The 23210-nt window shown below is 46.7% G+C and overlaps 1 long non-coding RNA gene across 2 annotated transcripts in view; it reads left to right on the top strand.

Annotated features, from left to right (window-relative positions):
• The window catches only part of LOC310713247, a 149275-nt gene that overhangs the window by 30086 nt on the left and 95979 nt on the right, over positions 1-23210 (top strand). For both annotated transcript variants that reach the window (XR_014529142.1, XR_014529143.1), the window contains exon 2: positions 7924-8300. This is a non-coding gene — a long non-coding RNA (uncharacterized lncRNA). The remainder of the gene's footprint in view (positions 1-7923; positions 8301-23210) is intronic.

Below are 23210 nucleotides of genomic sequence, written 5' to 3'. Positions count from 1 at the left end.
GGGGAGGGTGAGAGCCATAAGCCTTTTTTGATGCTCCCATGCAGCAGCAGCAGCTGTGTGCAGATCAGAAGCACCTGTGGCTGATAACATCCTTCGGAGAAGGAGGGGCAGCAACAAACTGTGTGCCAAGCGCAAACACTCTTATCTGGCTGCTTTTCTCAGGCTCAAATGGGAGTCGCTTAGACAGGCTTGGGAGTCTTGCAGCAGTGAATTGCTGACAGCTGGGGCTGCCCTGGGAAGAGACATCTCTTCCCCCAATGGCGTGAGGCTCTGAGAGTGTGTCGGGTTTTCACCTGTGGCTATGCATAGATTCCGTAATAGCGGCTTGAACATAATACAAGGCTGCTCAGGTTCAAAGGAGGGAGAGGGTTGCAACGTGAATAAAAACTGCACGGCAGAGGGAGTTTTGGCTGGTCATTCCAGAGTGAAGAAAGCCTCTGATTCTGCAAAGCTCTTTAAAAAATAAAACCAGAGGTGGCCCGCCTCCAGATATTTGGAACGCTCTGTCACAAGAGACTAGGGCAGGGGTCTGCAACCTTTAAGACAAAAAGAGCCACTTGCACCCGTTTCCGAAGGAAAAAAAACCTGGGAGCCGCAAAACCATTGCGACATTTAAAGCATGCGCGCCGCTGCCCTCCGATCTGACAGCGGGCGGGAAGGTGACGTCGGGACGGTGCGTGACTAACGCACGCACCGCCCCCATGCGACGTCACAGCCAGTACAGCGCCCGCCACAGTGGGGAGTGTCCGGGCGCACAATGCGCCTCCTCCCCTCGCTAGTATCCACCCCGGAGCCGCAGCAAAGGTATAAAAGAGCCACATGCGGCTCCGGAGCCGCGGGTTGCAGACCCCTGGACTAGGGCCTGCAAGACAGAGCTGTTCCACCAGGCCTTTGGCCAGGGCACAGCCTGACCCTTATGTTTCCCTCCCCTTATGGTTTTGATTTATGGGCTACTTTTAAAATGAGGCTGCATTTTAAATTGCTGCATTTTAACCTGTATTTTAAATTGGTCCCGTCCCCCCATTATGTTTTTACTGTAGTTTTACTGGTGTTAGCCACCCTGAGCCCGGCTCTGGCCGGGGAAGGCAGGGTATAAATAAAATTAAAAATTATTATTATTATTAAAACGGAGCATGTTCAGCTTCCGAAAAAAGTTTGCAAACGGGAACACATCCTTCCTGGTTTGCAGTGTTTGTGTTCCAAGTTGTTTGAGAACCAAGATGTTTGAGAACCAAGATAGCACCGTATTCACATTTGTGAGAAGTCGATCTTTTAGTGTGGCAGCACCCACTCTCTTGCTCTGGGGAAGCCACCTCTCCCAGCTCAGTTATTTACAAGGCCGCTTTATAAAGAGCTGCGTGAAACCTATCCGCCCAAGCTATCCACCCTTGCCATGCTTTTATGATCCCCAGCTCCCCATTTAGCTATGATCACAGGTTTGGACTGAGTAGCATTGCATCGCCCAAGCCTAGCAGCCAGACCTCTGCTCCAAACATAAAAGCACACCTTGTCTGGGAAGCTTGCCCTTTGAAGTAGCGCTTCGTTATTCAAACGAGGCTTGCCATATTCTTGGGGGCGGGGGAGAGAGCAAGGCGAGTCATGTTTTCTGAGATGGCTTTGGGTTGCGCGGCAGCAAATTGCAGAAATGAATGATTTGTACATGAAGGTGTGTCTCACCTGTAGGATACGATCCAAGCGTCGTCAATGCTGTGTCCTTCAGATACTTCTGGGGACTGCAGCTCCCATCACCCTTAATCACAGAATCTTAGAGTTGGAAGGGGCAAGCAAGGGTCATCTAGTCCAACCCCCTGAAATGCAGGAATCTTAGCTAAACAGGCAGCCCTGTTTAGGGAAGCTTTTAATGTTTAATAGGTTATTGTATTTTAGTCTTTTGTTGGAAGCCGCCCAGAGTGGCTGGGGAAACCCAGCCAGATGGACAGGGTATAAATATTATACTGTTGAATTTACCTTAATCCCGCTAGCGTTTCCAGTTATTTTCCAAATACCTCACAAAATATCCCCAATCCTCCTCTTTGCATATTCCATCTCCTTGCTCCTTTATTTTACTTTCATTAGACCTACTAATTCTGCATATTGTATCGCTTTTAATTGCCAGTCCTCCTTATTTAGTGGCAAGTTTAAAAGGCGGAAGACTCTTTTTGCACTTTGAGCTTGTATGCGCAAGAGATATGCAATCCTGTTGTGCTGGGTGGCTCAGAAGGGGGGGGGGGCTAGTGATGAAACAAAAGAGAAGGCAGCCCTGTGTCCTCTTGCCCTTATCTGATCTGCATCAATGGACCCCTGGCGTGAAAGGCTCTGATAGCTCTTAATTTGCTTTCAAGAGGCGGTGATTTGCATTGCTTAAAACTAGGGATGTTTATAAATAGTTTGCAAATTGAGGCTTGGGAGCAGGGGCAGGGATGGTCCTGGGTGGTTGGGGGAGTTTAAGCTGACACTTAAATCCTGCAATTCAGGGAGGATAAACCTCCAGCATCTTGCCTCTGAATACTAAGTGCTGGGGGATGCTTCTGAATCAGACCCATCAAGGGCAACCTCCTGTCCTCATTTTATTAATTTTTCTGTTACACAATTTAAAACACTCACTTTACATCCTTAAGATACCAGTGACTTCCCTTCTTTTCTTTCCATGGTTCATTTTACCCATCTTAAATCCCTGCATATTTTACAGAAACTGTACCAATCAGTATTCCATATTGCATCCATCAAAACTTGTTTACGCTGTTCAATTCGTCTTAATGCTGCCAGAGTTTTCAGCTGTACACAGTTATTTCCCATATACAGTGGTACCTTGGTTTGCATACGTCTTGGTTTGAATATGTTTTGGATTACAAACACATCAAACCCGGAAGGGCATGTCCCGGTTTGCAACCTTTTTTTGGATTACAACCCATGTGTTTTTGGATTATGAACAAAATTTGTTTGGAGGCCCCATTGGCGAAAGTGCGCCTTGGGTTACAACCTGTTTTGGTTTACAAACGGACCTCTGGAACGGATTATGGTTGTAAACCAAGGTACCACTGTATTCTATAAACGTTTTAAACGTATGTTCTTCTTGTTCTCTTATTCTGTGTGTTAAGTCTGCCACTTGTGCATATTCTGTCAACTTAAGTTGCCATTCTTCTTCGGTTGGGACCTCTATTTGTGGGCTAACAAAACATGGGCCACAGTAATGGCATACATAAATAACCTTCTTTGACACCTGGGAATTTCAGTCGGAATTATCCCCAACAGAAAGGACTCTGTTTTGTTTTTTGAAAGTACTTTTAAACATCCCCCCAATTCATTATGAATCATTTCCGAATACTCTTACCCCTTTTTTAAGTCCACCACCTATGAAAGAACGTTCCCATCAGGTCTTTGCCTCTCCAGCACTTATCTGATTCAGCCTTATACATCTTAGCAAGCCTCCTCAGAGTTAAATACCATCTGTGAATCATTTTCAGGTGGTTCTCCTTCTAAGAATAACACACTGTCCTCGCTTTTCTCTATCCACTTTCTCTATTATGAACTTCTCTTATGTCACCTCTTAATTGCATTTTCTCTAAGATAAAAATCCCCAAGTGCTGCAATGTTTCCTCGTAGGGCAGTTGACAACAGCTGGAGAGGACGATTGTGCCCGCATTCTGCTTGTGGGACCCTGAGGAGGATAATAATAATAATAATAATAATAATAATAAATTTTATCATTTATACCCCACCCATCTGGCTGGGTTTCCCCAGCCACTCTGGGCAGCTTACAGCATATATAAAAACATAAAACACCAAGCATCAAACACTTCCCAATACAGGGCTGCCTTCAGATGTCTTCTAAAAGTTTTGTCTTTCCTTTATCAACTAGTCCAGTCCCAAACTGGACTACAATTCCCATCACCTTTGCTAGCTAAGGATGATGGGAGTTGTATTCCAAAAACAGCTGGAGACCCCAGTTTGGGAAACTGATCTAGTCCAGGCATAGGCAAACTTGGCCCTCCAGATGTTTTGGGACTACAACTCCCATCATCCCTGACCACTGGCCCTGTTAGCTAGGGATGATGGGAGTTGTAGTCCCAAAACATCTGGAGGGCCGAGGTTGCCTATGCTTGATCTGGTCCAACCCCCTGCAATGCAGGAATCTTGAGCTAAAGCATCCAAGACAGATGGTCTTCCAATCTCAGCTTTCAAAACCTCGAAAGAAGGAGAGTCCATCACCTCTCATGGGAGTTTATTTCACTGCCAAACAACAGCTTATTCCCAAGTAGTTGGTCATTGTGCTAAACTGGACACTGGAGTTGATGGTCCTGGGTCCAGCCGGGCCTCTCTCCTTACATTCTTAGATCTTGGTTTGTAAGCTCCTTTCCGTTAATTAAAGCCAGCAGCGTGGGAATTGGCTTGCTGTCCGTCTGGCTTTTGAGCGGGGCAATCTACTGCTGACCTCCAGTTGTCAAATTGCTTCTAAATTCAGTTGGCTCTGTCTGCATCAGGCTCGTAAATTGAGTTTGCTCTCATTCACTGGCTCCTTTTCTCCTTTTTAAATGCAATTAAGCCCTGTAAGCAAGTAGCAAAAGCACCACCACCACCTCTATATACCAGTGGACTGGTCCACCCTTGGGGAATATATTTTGCCTTGCTGGAATCTTGGGATGTGGGGGCGAACCTTTGGCTTGTGATGGATGCAGCACTTAGCCAGGACATAATACCAAGAGGCTTAAGAGATGCTCATCTTTCCCTAATCTCTTTGAGTGTCCGCCCTCCCCCCCATTGAAAGACCATTAGCCCATGGGAGGGGACACATAAGCAAGGCAGAGACGAGTGTCTTTATAGCAGAGCAGTCGAGCTGTTTCACAATTAGCAGCCAATTCTCTCTCACCACCAAAGGAACACAAGTGAATAGCAGAGAAAATCTTTAATAAAAATACATTTATTTAAAAAAAAACAAAAAACCATTAGCAGCCAATTTGGCTTTGTTTGTGAGCAAATAGTTTGACTTAAACTTAGCCAACTCTCAGGTGTGTGTCTCTGTCTATGCATTTAGGGCTTGGGATTGGCAAGGCAGTTTTTCAGGGGTTTGAAATGCAAATATTTTTTTTTTTTTGGGGGGGGGGTGGAAAGCCAGCCAGGCTCCCCTTTGATGTGGAAGCAAGCTGTGCTGGAACTTCCGGTTGCAAATAAAAATCTGAGTTTCGTTAGGGCCGGTTTTGCTGGGCCAGCGGTGATTGCAGTGGTTCAGTTTGGCATGAAGCAAGGAGTTATGGGGGAGCCTATTGTGCATGTCCGATTGATGCATGGGTAGTTTTGGAGCCAGAAGAAGGTGTCTGTGGGGGGAGGGTATGGGGAGTATTGTTTTGAGTAGATATGAGTTGCGGGTGGCGCTGTGGGTTAAACCACAGAGCCTAGGACTTGCCGATCAGAAGGTCAGTGGTTCGAATCCCCGCGACGGGGTGAGCTCCCGTTGCTCGGTCCCAGCTCCTGCCCACCTAGCAGTTCGAAAACACCTCAAAGTGCAAGTAGATAAATAGGTACCGCTCCGGCGGGAAGGTAAACTGCGTTTCCGTGTGCTGTGCTGGTTCGCCAGAAGCGGCTTAGTCATGCTGGCCACATGACCCGGAAGCTGTCTGCGGACAAGTGCCGGCTCTCGGCCTCTTGAGCGAGATGAGCGCTGCAACCCCAGAGTCGGTCACGACTGGACCTGATGGTCAGGGGTCCCTTTACCTTTACCTTTTAAGAGTTGCTGCAACTTACTTCTTATGACTCTGAATGCTCAGTGTTAGAGGAAGCAGAAGAGGGGGAAAGGAAAAGAAAACTTATCTCCCTAAGATAAGCCACTTAATCCACAAAAGCAAACAAAGCCCCCTTCGAGCCCACCCCACCCACTTGAAAGGTTCTTGGCAGAATTGCATCACCGTGATTATGGTCTGAGATAGGAGACACAGGCATAATCTCCCTGTCAGTTCTTTTCATTTGGGTCAGGCGAGAGACCACCTTTAACGTTTGCATTTTGGAAAGGGGGTGGTAGATAACTGCAACAAAGGACAAGCAAGGCAAGAGCGGAGCTTAAAACAATTGAAGCAACGTTTGGTTTACACATATGGGACCTGGGTGGTGCTGTGGGTTAAACCACAGAGCCTGGGGCTTGCCGATCAGAAGGTCAGCGGTTCGAATCCCCACAGCGGGGTGAGCTCCCGTTGCTCGGTCCCAGCTCCTGCCAACCTAGCAGTTCGAAAGCACGTCAAAGTGCAAGTAGACAAATAGGTACCGCTCCGGTGGAAAGGTAAATGGCGTTTCCGTGCGCTGTTCTGGTTCGCCAGAAGCGGCTTAGGCATGCTGTATGCCGGCTCCCTTGGCCAATAAAGTGAGATGAGCGCCGCAACCCCAGAGTCGACCTCACTGGACCTAATGGCCACACTGGACCTAATGGTCAAATGGACAATTTGTTGTTGGCAAAGGACAGCTGGACATATAAAGGCCCCATTGCCTTCAGTAGCTTAGGGCCTCATCAAACCTATATCTGGCCCTGGTGCCATTGCAGTGCAGGTGCCTAAGATTAAAAATTGCATTTTAAGCGTCTCTCGCAAGAGTGGGAGCTCCTCTTTTTTTCCCACGCAGCTGGCACATTCTGATGAATTGCCGAGGATGACGCGTGCGTTGAGCAAAAAACAAAATGCGGCGTTGCTTTGGGGAGTGACAACAGCGCTTGGGTACCGCGAAATAAATCACTTTCCCTTCCCTCCCTTGACTTGCTTGTACAAACACAGCCGCCTTAACCACACACACAAACACACGCAGTGCTTGGACGGCCTCCAACGATAAACCATACTCACTATGGAATGCTTCATGTTTGCCACATCCACCTCACACATCCTCCCCAATTAGGAAACGGCTTGTGCATGGGTTTCAGCCCATGCAGTCTGAACAGCCTGCATCCATAACGGGTATCTTTTGATTACGGTTTCCAGGTTGAATAATAGGGCAAGGCATTTGGAGATCTTCTGTCTTTGAACCTGGAAGTTCTGTTTGGTGGCATCGATAGAACCCGTTGCCTGTGGATTGGTCTGATCCTTAAGCCAACAGGCCGTGCAGGCTGGCGGGTCCCCTCCACATCAAGTGGCTGTGAGTTCCACAAGTTTATTTTGGAGTTTCGTGAAGAGGTTCTTCCTGTTGCTTGTTCTGGAGCTAAAAGTTTTTGTGGACTTTTTGGAGGTCTTAAATTGTGGCGGCACCTGTAAGTTGCATTGCCCTGTTTTACAGGGCCAAGGCTCAGGAGGAGCTCAGTTTAAAGTCACCTTGTGTGGGGTGGAGACAAGATTGGATCCTTTCTCTGAGACATGTCAGCAAAGCCCTCCAGTTGGGACCGGGATTCCCAAACCTTAGGGGTGTCTCCTCTGCTTGGATGCCTCTGTGAGTTTGGCCATTGCTTCCTCTGGAGTGCTGGTGCTCTAAACACCAGCAAAGAGACCCCATTTAAACTTTGCACTTGCCTGGCTTTCCGGTTTAAATCTGACCCACGTTTATTGGTGGGAGGGGGGGGGGAAGACCTGTATGCTTCCTTTGAATCGAATGAAAGAAGGCCAACAGTGTTTGCTAAATTTCTCACTCGCAGCCTTTAATTCTTCTTCCTCTCTTTGTCTCTCTCCCCACCTAATTTTTGATGGCTGTCTCAGACAAGGGAGGCCCTTTGTCCTTGAATTGACCTTGCCCTCCATCCTACAAACCAAGATGCTGAAAACTTGGTGACTGCTTACTGAGAGATCAGGCTTCCTTTCCCCCACACCTTTCCGACAGCCAAATTTGCAAGGGAAAGGGAAAGTTTAGATTTATCATGCAAGTGGAACAATTTCCAGTCTACTCTCCCACCCCCAACTCCCTGTCTCATGCCCTGTCTGCTCCATGTAACAGTTTCTCCTTGTTTTGTTCCCTCTTCCCAAGGTCTCCGTCTTGATTTCTGGAGCAATCCAATAGACGCAGCAGCCCCTCCAACATCTTGTTCCTTTCGTTCAAGGACGCCCAAGGCCGTGGGACTTTCTTGAGCTGCCCAAAGACTCCGGAGAATGCCAGCTGCGGACAAAATATGTGCGTGGGGAGGGACGAAAGATTTTGGCATTTCCCCCTCCCCTCATTCTGGATGTTCATACCAAGATAACATTGCCGAAGATGGATTATTTCCCCCGCTATCAATGGAATATGCATTTTTTTGTGGTTAATTTTTTTTATGTGTGATGATGCTGGGGGGAAAGCACCACCAGTAGTCTGAACATGAGACTCCCTGCCCTACTGTTTCCCATTGGGACAAGTGTGCTACCCAGGTACGTCTGTGATTACCTGATATACAGATAAGTTTTAAGTTTCTCAAAGTTTTAAGTTTCTCAAAGTTTCTCTGTATGCCCCCAGCATGGACATATCACTCCTGATCTTTTAAGCAAAGTGAAAGGAGTTGAACATGAGAAAACATGCTTTCTCCCTTGCTCCTGGTGCCGCCACGCTAATCATAGCTAAACCATGGCTAGGCTTAGCGTTGCGTCAGGACCCTGGTTCAGTCTGTTTCTCTCCAAACAAACCAAGAGTGTTTGTAAACGTTTGTTCTCGGATTGCTGCGTGTGGGTGGTTTGGGAAGAAACAAACCATGAGTCTGGATTTGGTGTGTCGCTATGGCAAACCATAGTTTAGCTCCTGGCAGTGTGGCAGGAGTGAGGGAGAAGCAAAGCACCTGAGATTTTAGCCCTGCACTCTCACTTTTAAGCTAAATTTAACTAAAATGAAGTGTGAACCAGGCTGATGTGTTGTCATGTGCAGCCTGCAGAAATTTTCCTTCTAATACAGTGGAACCTTGGTTCTCGAACTTAATCCGTTCTGGAAGTCTGTTCAACTCCTGAAACCATTCGAAAACCAAGGCGCGACTTCCAATTGGCTGCAGGAGCCATGTTGGATGTTCAGCTTCTGGAAAACATTAGAAAACCGGAACACTTATTTCCGGGTTTTCGGCATTCGGGAGCCAATTTGTTCGGCAACTAAGCTGTTTGAGAACTAAGGTTCCACTGTACTGCAAAACATGCTGTTCGTGTTGCCTGGCTGCCATATTCTCTTATGATACTGTGATCACACTTGCAGGGACCATATGCCTTCTGGTTCGTGTGTGCTTGGAGATTGAGAGTTTGTTTCCCAGACATTTGGTTTTCTTGTTGCTGTTCTCTGTGATGAAGACGCCTTGCTGCGGATGGCAGAGGCTCAATTGCACTCTGAGCACTCTTCGTCTTTGCTGGTTTCAAAGATGCATGATTGATGCTTTTTTTAGGATTACGGGAGTGCTATAGGAAGCTTGGTGCAGGCTGAGGTCAGTATATCGCACCATTGCACGGGGAGGAGGGAATGTTGGCAGGAGACAGAAATGTTGTGGTGATTAATAGCAATAGCTTGCTTGGAGCGAAGGTGGAGTTCTGCCAGTACCCAGCACAGGCAAGCACGAAAATTGCAAGTTTCGTGGAAGCTCCCAGATTCTCCTTAGGGTTGCAATCTGATGCAGACTTCCTGGGGAGTCCGTTGACCTTTGTGAGACTCAGATCTGACTAAGCAAGCTTAGGTTGGTGGTGGTTAGCAGCAAATGGATGGAACCGGCCTCTTTGAAAGCATAATGCAGTGGTACCTCTAGTTACGAACTTAATTCGTTCCGGAGGTCCGTTCTTAACCTGAAACTGTTCTTAACTAGAGGCATGTTTTCGCTAATTTGCATGCAATTTCTATTCTCATCCTGGGGCAAAGTTCTCAACTCGAGGTAACTCTTCCAGGTTAGCGGAGTTTGTAACCTGAAGCGTTTGTATCCCAAGGTGTTTGTAACTCGAGGTACCACTATATAGTAAGGTATAACAAACTGTGGGTTGTATCCTGTGCTCCACAGGCAAAGTTCTGCAGGCAAAGCAGCTTTTCCATTTCCACACCTCCCTCTGAACTCCCCCAAAATCTGTCCTGGAGGCTTCCCTAATATTTTGGAGCTAATTTTGTGAGAGTGGGGGATGGGGGAAAATGAGAAGACGGGTTTTCACCACCCACCTGAACTGTGTGAATGTTAAGGAAGGTAGGAGAGGGTATATTGTTTTGACATTACCTTCCCCCCACTCACGCTAGTGAGTAAACATCAGAGCGCATTCCCTTTGCAACTGATTGGAAGTAAGTCGATGATTCGTTAGAATCCTTTAATTAAGCAATCCAGTCTGGATTGTTCCTGGGAAGTTTCCCCTTTACAGTCGTACCTTGTTTTGTGGCCGGGATCCGTCCGAAAAAGACGCAGGGCAAAGCCCCGCATTTGTGCATTCACATGTGCGGAGTGGTTTGTGCACAAAGCGCGATTGGCAAACCTGGAAGTAACCCGTTCCGGTACTTCTGGGTTTGCCGCGGATGTTCACCAGAATGGACGCTAGACAAGGTGGACGTTCACAGAGGTATTACTGTATTTCCCTCTTAAAATAACAACAACACAACACAGCCTTCTTCGAAAGTAAGAATAAAGTTTTACTCATATTCGGTTCACAGCAGTAATCTGAAGGCAGGCTTTCTCTTGTGGTTACAGTGAAAAGAAGTCTGAGATGTCGCTCAGACTTTCTGCTTGGGGGCTCCATCCTATGTGAAGGTTGAACCATGCGCTGGCTAAGAGCCAGGAGAGTGAGAGACCAAGAGAGAGATGGTTGCATGGCCAGCCCTTTTATCTGGTCAGCTAGGGTCATGCCCATCTACCTGGCCACACACAGGGGGAGAAAGCTCCATAGCAGGTATGGCAGGAAGTCGTCCCTGTCTGGAGCCACGTTCCCCTGTGTGTCCATTCTAGGAAACAGGAAAATGTTGTACTTGACTGCTCTAGTGATAACACATTCCACATAGCCCTTCTCAAGTAATACGACATAACATTTATATGCATAGATTTTATTCAACCACCCAGAGTCCCAGCTTGACACGAAGGTTCTGGAAACGCTTGCTTTGTGAGGATGCCCGCGGTCACCTCCTTTGTAAAAATCGCAGCTGCCAAAGTTGCAAAACAAAGAAAAAGAAAAGAAAGGCAAAATAGAGATAAAGAGAGGGAAGAGAGAGAGAAATAAAGAAGGCAAAAGGAGAGAAACGTTAGCAATAGAAGCATTTAAAACAAAAAAACGACGCTGTGATTTGCTGTCTGAAAGCTTAAGGGTAGCATTTGATTTTTCTCTCCTGCATCTACATCTTTCTGTGGGCTAATCCAGCCATTCCTTCCTTGTGGGGTTCTTTTTCTGTGCTGTAGGGAGATGTGGATAATGCGCTCAGGACGAAACGTTGGGTTTTTGTTTGTTTTTTCCTGCTTTCTTTCCCCACCGAAAAATCAGGAAAATGTGGGTTTAAAAGCTTTGGGAGAGGCATCCACTCACCCCCCCCTCCACCGGTCATTTGGAGCAATCTCTGTCGGCGAACTGACTCTGTTATTACACGGCTGGCAAGGAAATTCCATTTTGCTTAGGATGCTACTGTACATCCGCTGGAATTTCTTTTTTTTATCGCTGTAACTTTATCACTTCCTCTGTTTTGGAATTTTAGCTCTCATTGTTCAGCCCTGGGACCGCAGCCTGTGGAATTTGCTCTCTGGGTGAGGAAGCCTTCAGATTTTTCACCGTTGATGCAGCTCTCCCTTTGCCGACTCATGGTGAGCTGTTTGCAGCTGTTTTTTTAAAGGGCACCAGGAATAATCGGGAACTGCTTTGCGCTGAGTCAGGCTGGTGGCCCTTCTAACCCCAACATCGCTTACACGGACTGGCAGCAGCTCTCCTCCGTTTCGGGCAGGGGGGCAGCCCTAGCTGGAGAAGCTGGGAATTGAACTCTCAAAGCAGATTCTCTGTGATTTTACGGCTGCAGCCCTGTGTACGACTACCTGAGAGTAATCTCTGTGGAATTCAGTGGGAGAAATGTTTCTGAGTAACTATGCACAGGGGTGATCATTCTGTTAGTGTGCTTTATTGATCTCCTGCCTGACCCTGGGCATCACCATACAGTTCACTTCCAACTAGGTAAAGGGCCCCCTGACCATTAGGTCCAGTCGTGGATGACTCTGGGGTTGCGGCGCTCATCTCGCTTTATTGGCCGAGGGAGCCGGCGTACAGCTTCCGGGTCATGTGGCCAGCATGACTAAGCCACTTCTGGCAAACCAGAGCAGCGCACGGAAACACCGTTTACCTTCCCGCCAGAGCGGTACCTACTTATCTACTTGCACTGGGGTGCTTTCGAACTGCTAGGTTGGCAGGAGTAGGGACCAAGCAACGAGAGCTCACCCCGTCGTGGGGATTTGAACCGCCGACCTTCTGATCAGCAAGTCCTAGGCTCTGTGGTTTAACCTACAGTGCCACCTGCGTCCCTTCACTTCCAACTACTTTTGGCTAACTGTGGAGGGGGGGGGAGAATCACACATAAGCAGGATTTCTGGGTGCAATTGTAGAAGTGCTATGGAAGAGCTATGTAGAAGACCTTCTTACTTAGCTCAGTTGGTAGAACGTGAGACTCTTAATCTCAAGGTTGTGGGTTCAAGCCCCACGTTGGCCAAAAGATTCCTGCATTGCAGAAGGTTAGACTAGATGTCCCTTGTGGTCCCATTCGACTATAATTCTATGCACAGACCAGGGCCGGATTTAGGTTTGATGAAGGTAATGTGGCCTTTTATATGTCCAGCTGTCCTTTATCAACAACAGATTGTCCCTTTTTTGTGTTGAATATATGCTACAGTGGTGCCTCGCAAGACGAAATTAATTCGTTCCGCGAGTTTTGTCGTCTTGCGATTTTTTTCGTCTTGTGAAGCACAGTGTCGGGAAAGTTTTGGAAAAGCTTCAAAAATCACCAAAGTCTTTAAAAACCTCAAAAAAGGCCACCACACCGCGTTCTATGAGTTGCTCCTCAAAGTCAAGTCGCAACTGTATTAACGGTGTTAAGAAAAAGGAAACAAACTTGCAAGACGTTTCCGTCTTGCGAAGCAAGCCCATAGGGAAAATCGTCTTGCGAAGCAGCTCAAAAAACAAAAACCCTTTCGTCTAGCGAGTTTTTTGTCTTGCGAGGCATTCGTCTTGCGAGGTACCACTGTATATGGTATTTTGTGGCCCTAATACAGTCATACCTCGGGTTACAGACGCTTCAGTTTGACTGTTTTCGGGTTGTGCACTGTGCCAAACCTGGAAGTATCGAAATGGGTTACTTCTGGGTTTTGGCGCATGTGCAGAACAGCTAAGTTGTGCTATGCGCAGAAGCAACAAATTGCGACCCGCGCATGTTCAGACGTGGCACTGCAGGTTGCGAACGTGCCTCCCGCACGGATTGCGTTCGCAACCTGAGCGTCCACTGTAGGTATCTAAAGCCATTTGCCCATGTTGCCATGCAACCAGTCCATGCAGAATGTAGGCAGCCTATATATAGAAAGAAGCAAACCAGTGATATTTTAGGGAGCAGGCTGGCAGGAGGGGCCCCTTACTTACATCATAGGAGCCTACACAACACAAAACACTGTTGCTGTATGTAGATTTTATTTTATTTGTTTTTTTATCTTATATTTTGGAAATGTACATCCAGTTGTTGTTTTTCCCTTTTAATTTTTTTGGAGCCCCCAAGAGAGTGGGGCCCTAAGCTATATCTTGCTTCGCTAATACATAAATCTGGCACAGGCAAACCCACGCTAGCATGCAAATTTCACCCAAACACACACACACACACAGAGCCGAACAGTACTGCTAGGAAGAGATTAAAGAGAATGCTAAACCACATCGGATGCTGGCAATCATGACAGCCGCTTTCATCAGTGAAACCATGATTGCCCACGACACATAGGGCCTCTGATCTGCAGCAGAGCAAAAGCCACTTATTGCAGGAATGCTCTTTCTGTTCCTCCCCAATCCCACAAATAACACACACAAAAACACACACACCATAATCTGACTCGCAAAGACATAGTAGAAGTCAGCTTTTTCAAAACGCTTGATTTTTCCGGCTCTCTAGGGATAAGTGGGTGGATTTTTAAAAAGCAAGGGGGGGAAAAAGAACTCTTTTTGGGAAACAAGAGTATCTTTGGCCTATATACACAAAAACCCAAAGACATAATTGAGCACAGTGGTGCTCTGCCCAAAGTCTGCTGAGTAATAGAATGCAGGAGGATGAAAGCAGCCCTGGCCGGAGCCCCAGGAGCAGACAGCTGGGCTTTGAAAACCAGCCACCGTCTGGAACGGAGGGCTGCCAAAAGACAGCCTTAACCAGAAGTGTGTGACTGCGCTGCGGCCCGGTGACCAATTAAACTCCAGGAAATCGCTGCTGACCTCTTCGCAACACTTAACCCACCAGTACAGTATTAACTCTGTCCCAGTCAGCATTCCTGTCGACGTACGGAATCCACGTTCGCACAGTTACTTGAACAGAGAGATTTCTTGGCTAGAAAACATCCCTGCCGCTCATCCCGCTTCTTCCGTGGCAGATCCCAGACCAAGTCATCTTGGAACGAATGTGGCTCCCATGGCACCGTCAAGGTAATGGGCTCACACCTGTGCTCAGGAAACCTGGCAATCTCACACACAATCGACCTGCAGACTCTGCCTGGACATCCACCGTGGTTCTTCTGCCCTAGAGAAGCTGCAGTGTTCTGTTTTTCAATGTCTTTACAAACGACTTTTCAAATACTCATCAAATTTGCAGATGGGAGGGGTAGCTTACGCTGCAGAAGACAGAATCAGAATTCAAAATGACCTTCTACAATTATAATTATTTATTTATACCCCGCTCATCTGGCTGGGCTTCCCCAGCCACTCTGGGTGGCTTCCAACAAAATATTAAAATACCGTAATACATCAAACATCAAAAGCTTCCCTCAACAGGGCTGCTTTCAGATGTCTTCTAAAAGTCTGGTAGTTGTGGTTCTCTTTGACATCTGGTGGGAGGGCGTTCCACAGGGCGGGTGCCACTACCGAGAAGGCCCTCTGCTTGGTTCCCTGTAACTTAACTTCTCGCAGTGAGGGAACCGCCAGAAGGCCCTTGGAGCTGGACCTCAGTGTCCGGGCAGAATGATGGGGATGGAGACGCTCCTTCAGGTATACTGGACCGAGGCCTTTTAGGGCTTTAAAGGTCAGCACCAACACTTTGAATTGTGCTTGGAAACGTACTGGGAGCCAATGTAGGTCTTTCAAGACCGGTGTTATGTGGTCTCGGCGGCCGCTCCCAGTCACCAATCTAGCTGCCGCATTCTGAATTTGTTATAGTTTCTGGGTCACCTTCAAAGGTAGCCCCACGTAAATTGGAGAACTGAGCCCCAGCTAACAGAATTAATTTCAATAGGGACAAATGTCAGGTTCTGCCCATTGGCAGGAAGAACCAGACACACAAATATAAGATGGGGGACACTTGGCTTACTAGCAGTGCACGTGAAAAGGATCTAGGGGTCTTGGTGGCCCACAAGCCGAATGTGAGTCAGCAGCGTGATTCAGCAGCAAAAAAAGCTACTGCTATTCTAGGTTGCATCAACAGAAGTATAGTGTGCAGATCAAGGAAAGTAATAGTACCATTCTTTTCAGCGTTATGTCAGACCACACTTGGAATACTGTGTCCAATTCTGGGAATTCCCAATTCCAAGCTGGAATGTGTACAGAGGAGGGCAACCAAGATAATCAGAGGTGTGGAAACCAAGCCTGATGAGGAACAGTTGAAGGAGCTGGGTATGTTTAGCCTGGAAAAGAGGAGGCTGAACGGAGATATGATAGCCATCTTCAAATATCTCGAGCTGTCACATGGAAGAGGTGAAAAGCTTGTTTTCTCCTGTTCTGGAGGGTAGGACTTAAACCAGTGGCTTTAAATAACAAGAAAGTAGATTAACTAAAACGTCAGGAGGAACTTTCTGACAGTAAGGGTTGTTCGGCAGTGGAACAGACTCACATGAGAGGTGGTGGACTTCCTTGGAGGTTTTTAAGCAGAGGTTGGATGGCCATCTGTCATGGATGCTTTAGCTGAGATTCCTGCATTTCAGGGGGCTGGACTAGATGACCCTAGGGGTCCCTTCCAACTCTATGCAGCTGCTGTGGTCTGTAACCTCTGTAGGGTGCTCTCCATAGGGACTAGCCAGATGTGTAACTGCCAATCAATCACAGTCAGTGCATCACTTGGAAAATAAGTCTTCAGAGACCTGTCTTGCGCCCCAAAATAGCAACTAGAAATAATAATAATAATAATAATAATAATAATAATAATAATAATAATAATAATAATAATAATATTACTTATACCTCACCCATCTGACTGGGTTTCCCCAGCCACTCTGGGCAGCTTCCAACAGAATATTAAAATACAATAACGTATTAAACATTAAAAGCTTCCCTAAACATTACGTTTTGGTGACTGCAGCCCTTTGGTGCCTAGCTTCTATATCTGAGTTTCTAACACTGGGTCCGTGCCCCTTGGGTTGAAAAAGTTTCCCCAGCCCGTCGTAGCTTTTCCCAAAAGCGGGAAAGGCTGTGAGGAGAGCCTCTGCCCCAGCTATACTTGGGGAAACACAAGACAAAACATCTGCGAATAGATTTGCCTAGCAGGAAAGCATTACATAGAAGTAACACAATGCAAGTTGCAGAAGGAGTGACCTGGCTGGAAGAATTTTGGCAACTGCAGGGGCCTGTCATCTCCCGTGTCTCACCTGCTGAGTGCCATAATCGCTTGTCATTTCACGACTCTTCCCTGTTGAGCTTTGCAGGCTGACATAGAGGAAATTAAACAGGCAGAGCCACCCTCCTGTAAATGTTTGGTACTCACTGTTTTAAGAAGCAAAGTGAAATTTCACGACTGATTGGTTTGTCTTCTGGCTTAGCTCAGAATCGCAGGCTAGCTGTGACTCTGTTTCACTGATGTTTTCTTGTCGGATGATTTCTGGGGTTTTTTGGTAATCTTTCACACGGTGTAAGAGCCACTTCTGGAAACATCGTGGAAGATTAGTGCTTAGAATCATAGATTCTAGTCCAGCCCCCTGCAATGCAGGAATCTCAGCTAAAGCATCCATGACAGATGGCCACCCAACCTCTGCTTAAAAACCTCCAAGGATGGAGAGTCCACCATCTTCTGAGAGAGTCCATTCCACTGTCAAACAGCACTTACTGTCAGAAAGTTCTTCCTGGTGTTTAGTCAGAATCTCCTTTCCTGTAACTTCAAGTCCTTGCTTCAAGTCCTACCTTCAAGGGCAGGAGAAAATGAGCTTCTTCCCTCTTCCATGGGATGGCCCTTGAGATATTTGAAGATGGCTATCATGTCTCCCTTAAAGCTATGGTGTTCCCAGTCGTGATGTATGGAAGTGAGAGCTGGACCATAAAGAAGGCTGATTGCCGAAGAATTGATGCTTTTGAATTATAAAGCTGGAGGAGACTCTTGAGAGTCCCATGGACTGCAAGAAGATCAAACCTCTCCATTCTTAAGGCAATCAGCCCTGAGGCTGATCTGGAAGGACAGATCCTGAAGCTGAGGTGCCAATACTTTGGCCACCTCATGAGAAGAGAAGACTCCCTGGAAAAGACCCTGATGTTGGGAAAGATGGAGGGCACAAGGAGAAGGGCACGACAGAGGACGAGATGGCTGGACAGTGTTCTCGAAGCTACCAGCATGAGTTTGACCAAACTGCAGGAGGCAGTGGAAGACAGGAGTGCCTGGCATGCTCTGGTCCATGGGGTCACAAAGAGTCAGAGACAACTAAATGACTAAACAACAACAACAAATCCTGGCATATGGTTCTTGATGTTTCTAAGCTCTTTGCTTGCTTATGAAGCACAGATAGAATGAACATGCTTAGTTGGATCGCTATGCTACAAACTGATTTCTGTTTTCCAGGAAAAAAGCAATCAACTCATAATTTTCTGGGAAACTCAGATTTGAGAAGGGACTTTAGAGATGATGAACCTAAATTGACAACAGCAGTTTCATAAATCACGTTGACGGGTTGTATAGAATTCCTTGTTGTCAATAATATGAGGCAATATTTTTGCCAGATACTCAAAGCTAATTGAATTGGGCCAGCTCACAGGCCATTACGAAGTGATGCCCCAGTTTCAATCTTGCATGAAAAACAGAGCAGTAGTTTTACACCCAGTGCTTAGATAAGGCAACACTTGTGATAAGTCTTCTAGATCTGGGAATCTTAGTGACATTTGTTTAGGTGCTCTGGGTTAACCAGAAGTCACTGTGTGACTCATTGGCCAAATGTTGGCGATTGTTTCAGGATAAACGGGATTCAAATCTCTGCTCATTTGTGTCAGAGACCGAGACCTTTCCTTACCTCGTAGGGTTATTGTGAGTCTACAGTATGTCTCTGAGCTTCTGGATGAGTAATAGTTCCACTGTATTCTGCTCTGGTCAGACCTCACCTGGAGTACTGTGTCCAGTTCTGGGCACCACAGTTCAAGAAGGACACTGACAAACTGGAACGTGTCCAGAGGAGGGCAACCAAAATGGTCAAAGGCCTGGAAACGATGCCTTATGAGGAACGGCTAAGGGAGCTGGGCATGTTTAGCCTGGAGAAGAGGAGGTTAAGGGGTGATATGATAGCCATGTTCAAATATAGAAAAGGATGTCACATAGAGGAGGGAGAAAGGTTGTTTTCTGCTGCTCCAGAGAAGCGGACACGGAGCAATGGATCCAAACTACAAGAAAGAAGATTCCACCTAAACATTAGGAAGAACTTCCTGACAGTAAGAGCTGTTCGACAGTGGAATTTGCTGCCAAGGAGTGTGGTGGAGTCTCCTACTTTGGAGGTCTTTAAGCAGAGGCTTGACAACCATATGTCAGGAGTGCTCTGATGGTGTTTCCTGCTTGGCAGGGGGTAGGACTCCATGGCCCTTGTGATCTCTTCCAACTCTTCTATGATTCTAAGATAAAATAGAATTGTAAAATTTTAGAGTTGCAAGGGACCACATCTAGTCCCCCCCCCCGGCAGGAATCTTTTGCCCAAGTGGGGCTTGAACCCACAACCCTGAGATTAAGAATCTCATGCTCTACCAACTGAGCTATGCAAATATAACCAATCATAGCAGCCTTCACCTCAAGGGATAAGTGCAACAGTCCAAAAAGAAAAAATGGGAAATGATCTGTAATGAATTGAAAAAATTGTTTAAAAGTACTTCCCCCAACCCCCCCCCCCCCGAGTCCTTCTTGTTGGAGATAATTCAGACTAAAATTCCCAGGTGTCAAAATAGGTTATTTATGTATGCTACTACTGCAGCCTGTGTTTTCTTAGCCCCAAAATGGAAAAAGAGCGACGTCCCAACCAAAGAAGAATGGCAACTTAAGTTGACAGAATATACACAACTTGAAGACTTAACATCTAGAATAAGAGAACAAGAAGATCATAGAGAAGAATGGAAAACGTTTATTGAATATATGGGAAATAATTGCACAGCCGAAAACGCTGCAAGCATTAAGATAAATTCAACAGCGTAAACAAGTTTTGAGGTATGGAATAATGGAATACTGAATGGTATAGCTTTTGTAAAATATGCAGGGATTTGTGATATGTAAAATGAACTATGGAAAGTGAAGAGCGGAAGTCACTGATATCTTAAGGATGTAAAAATGAGTACTTTAAATTGTAAAACGGAAAATTTGATAAAAATTATATATAGAAAAGAAAAGAAAATCAAAAGAGTAGGATGAAAATTGAGAATAAGACGATCCACTGCTTGAAATACTCTCTGGCAGCAGCAAAGAAGGGGATTTGCTCTTCATTTTGGAGACAGTCCAGTGGGACGTTTACCCCATGGAAGCTCCATTGAATTGAATGGGACCTTGTTCTTGTGTCAGGGCTGGGGAACCTGTGGTCTAATTAGACACCCATTGGACATGCCTAGCAGAGGCTTGCGGGAGTTGTAGTCCGACAAATATCTGGAGAACCACTGGTTTTCCCATTCCTGCTTCAGGAGTTGCTTTTTGAACCCTACCCTACACCTGCAATAAAAGGTAGAAATGTAACCTTTTCCCTTTCTCTCTTCCATTTTAAGAGAAAGAAGAAGAAGAAGAGGTTTTTGCCGTTTTAGATAATATCTCCCGGTCCAGCACAATTGCCTGGTTCCCTGGGTTAGAATTCTCGTCTTCAGAGTCTTAATGGCATCTTTATCGCCAGGAACTTTGATTATCTGACGTGTTGTGCAATGATGGTAAATAAGTTCTTCCTTGAACCCCCAGGCTCTTTGCAGTTTCCCCTGAAGGTCGTGACACTCACCACTCGCCTTGTCAAATATTCAAGCTATGAAAGGATTGATTGTAATTTTTTTTTTAAGGCTTTGCTGAGAGCTTGCAATTTTAGAAAAGGTCATTCTGACCATCTCGCCTCCTGTTTCCCCGCATTTACATGCGCTAAAGAATGCGAGAATTGTTTGCTTGCGTAAAAAACCCAGGTGTTAAGAGCTGGGGAGAGAGAGAGGGTGGGAGGGAGATAAAAATTACGTACTTCAGAATTCCTTGCATGCTTGCCTCTGCAAAAAAAAGTTTCTGATTGGAGATTTGCAGAGTTTTATCTTCTCCTCCTTGTTGCCCTGTAGCTGAAGACCGCAGAGCATTTTTACTAATGGAAGGAGGACTGGTGTTAAATATGACTTCTGGGTACAATTATGCAAATTCAAGGGACGCGGGTGGCGCTGTGGTCTAAACCAGTGAGCCTCTTGGGCTTGCCAGTCGGAAGGTCGGCTGTTTGAATCCCCATGACAGGGTGAGGTCCCATTGCTCTGTCCCAGCTCCTGCCAACCTAGCAGTTCGAAAGCATACCAGTGCAAGTAGATAAATAGGTACCACTCCGGCAGGAAGGTAAACGGCATTCCTGTGCGCTCTGGTTTCCGTCATGGTGTTCTGTTGCGCTAGAAGCGGTTTAGTCATGCTGGCTGCATGACCCAGAAAGCTGTCTGTGGACAAACGCCAGCACCTTCGGCCTGAAAGCGAGATGAGCGCCGCAACCCCATAGTTGCCTTTGACTGGACTTAATCATCCTGGGTCCTTTACCTTTACCTATGCAAATTCTACCCCCCCCCCATTGTGATCCAGGGACTTCCGCATATCAGCACCCCCCCTTGAGATTCCTGGGTTGCATGATTTGCAACATTAATGGCTTCCTCCCTTTCAGCTTTGCAATTAGACCCTTAAATGCTCACCTGGGGTGCATGGAAGTTGTCCTTGTGCATGCCAGAGATTCAGATTCTCTCTCTCTCTCTCTCTCTCTCTCTCTCTCTCTCTCTCTCTCTCACACACACACACACACACACACACACACAATTGTAGAGTTGGAAAGGACCCTGAGAACCATCTAGTCCAAGGCAGGAATATGCAGCTGTTCCATACGGGGATCAAACCTGCAACCTTGGCATTATCAGCCCCACGCTCTAGCCAGTTGAGCTATCCAGGCCTGCACCACACTTTAGCGCTACACATGGATCTTGCTTTCTTCATCTGGAGCAGGCACATCCAACAGGTAGATTGTGATCTACCGGTAGATCACTGGACGTCTGTGGTAGATCACTGGTAGATCAGTGGCTCCCCCCAAAGAAGCTGAACAACTTTGGCTCCCCTAAAAGAAGCTCAACATTTTGGCCCTTCACCCCCCCCAAAAAATGAGCTTTCCCTCCTCCCTAAAAGAAGCTCAACAACTTTGACCTGAACCCCCCAAAAGGGGGTAGATCACTGCCAGACTTTAACTCTGTGAGTAGATGGCAGTCTCTTGGGAGGTGGCCACCCCTGGTCTAGAGGTTGAGTTGAACCTCAAAGGCAAGTGCATCTGTGTGGCTTAGTGTTGCACTTTGATCAATACAGGGCAGCGCTGTGTTGGCTTCTTCGACTGGCCCTTGTTCTCCTTCAGCCTGTCCAGGATTTGCTCTGAACTTCTTTGATGGGGAAAGGTAAAGTTAAAGGAACCCCTGACCATTAAGTCCAGTCGTGGCCGACTCTGGGGTTGCGGCGCTCATCTCGCTTTATTGGCTGAGGGAGCCGGCGTACAGCTTCCAGGTCATGTGGCCAGCAGGACTAAACTGCTTCTGGCGAACCAGAGCAGCGCACAGAAATGCCGTTTACCTTCCTGCCAGAGTGGTACCTATTTATCTACTTGCACTTTGATGTGCTTTTGAACTGCTAGGTTGGCAGGAGCAGGGACCGAGCAACGGGAGCTCACCCCGTCGCGGGGATTCGAACTGCCGACCTTCTGATTAACAAGTCCTAGGCTCTGTGGTTTAACCCACAGCGCCTCGCCTTTATTCCTGCATTGCAGCGGGTTGAGCTAGATGACCCTTGAGGTCCCTTCCAACTCTAAAATTCTCTGGTTCTGGGGTGGAGTCTGCTGCGAGCTATGAAATTCTGCATTAACTGCAGGAAGCTGTTTATTTTAACCAAGCGGTTTCTATGTTGAAAGCCTTGGAGAACTTTCTCTTGATAATAATAATAATAAAAATCCCCATTAGCAATCCTTTATTCATATGCTGCTTTCTAACAATTAAGGAATCTGAAGCATTTTCGCAAACCCTCTCTGAAACAATGAGGGTTTTGGAAATCAACGGTGCTAAAGAGGATCTGGTATTTCCTTTTCTTTTTTTGGAAGGCAGAGTTGTGGTTTTGTCCTTTTTGAGCAGAAGGCGCTCTCTTGCTTTCTGCTCAGTGACTGTAAATGGCATTTAGGGTTGCGTGTGGTTTGTGCAGAATGGAAATGGGCTGGAATGTCGACTTGTGTGCGCTCACAATGTAATTTTGCAGCTGCCCAGTCTCCGGGTTGCATGGCACCCTTGCCAGTTGTTAGAAAAAGCAACGCAGCGCCTTACCCCAGCTGGTGAGCAACTCTTTTCACTGACTCAGCCCAGGCCACTCCCTGAGTCATCGCCACCACTTCCTATATCATCTTAATAATTTCATGCCAATAAAGGAGATGGATTGATTGATCATCTCAACAAATGGTGATTAAGAATGCATTTTGTTCCGCACAATTTGTTCCGCTTGGGACAGGGGACTCTTGCGTTTGTCATGCTAATTCCTCTCCATAAAAATCAAGAATTCAGCTATCGAAGCCTCACCCGATGGTCCCTTAAGTCTCTGCATCCACACTATGAATTTTAAACTGGTTTTACCCGTCCTTGCTTCTATTCAGTGACTGGAAGGTGGTGGAGTAGATCTCCTCCAGAGATTTCTGTGCAGCCTTATCGAACCCCGGTTCCCAAAGACCCAGAAGCAATGGGGGTCGGTGTCTCTGACAGGAG

Source organism: Podarcis liolepis, assembly GCF_965112155.1.
Source record: "Podarcis liolepis genome assembly, chromosome: 8".
NCBI lineage: Eukaryota > Metazoa > Chordata > Lepidosauria > Squamata > Lacertidae > Podarcis > Podarcis liolepis.
Note: the sequence above shows the minus strand (reverse complement) of the source record. Positions and strands in the feature narration are given on the sequence as shown.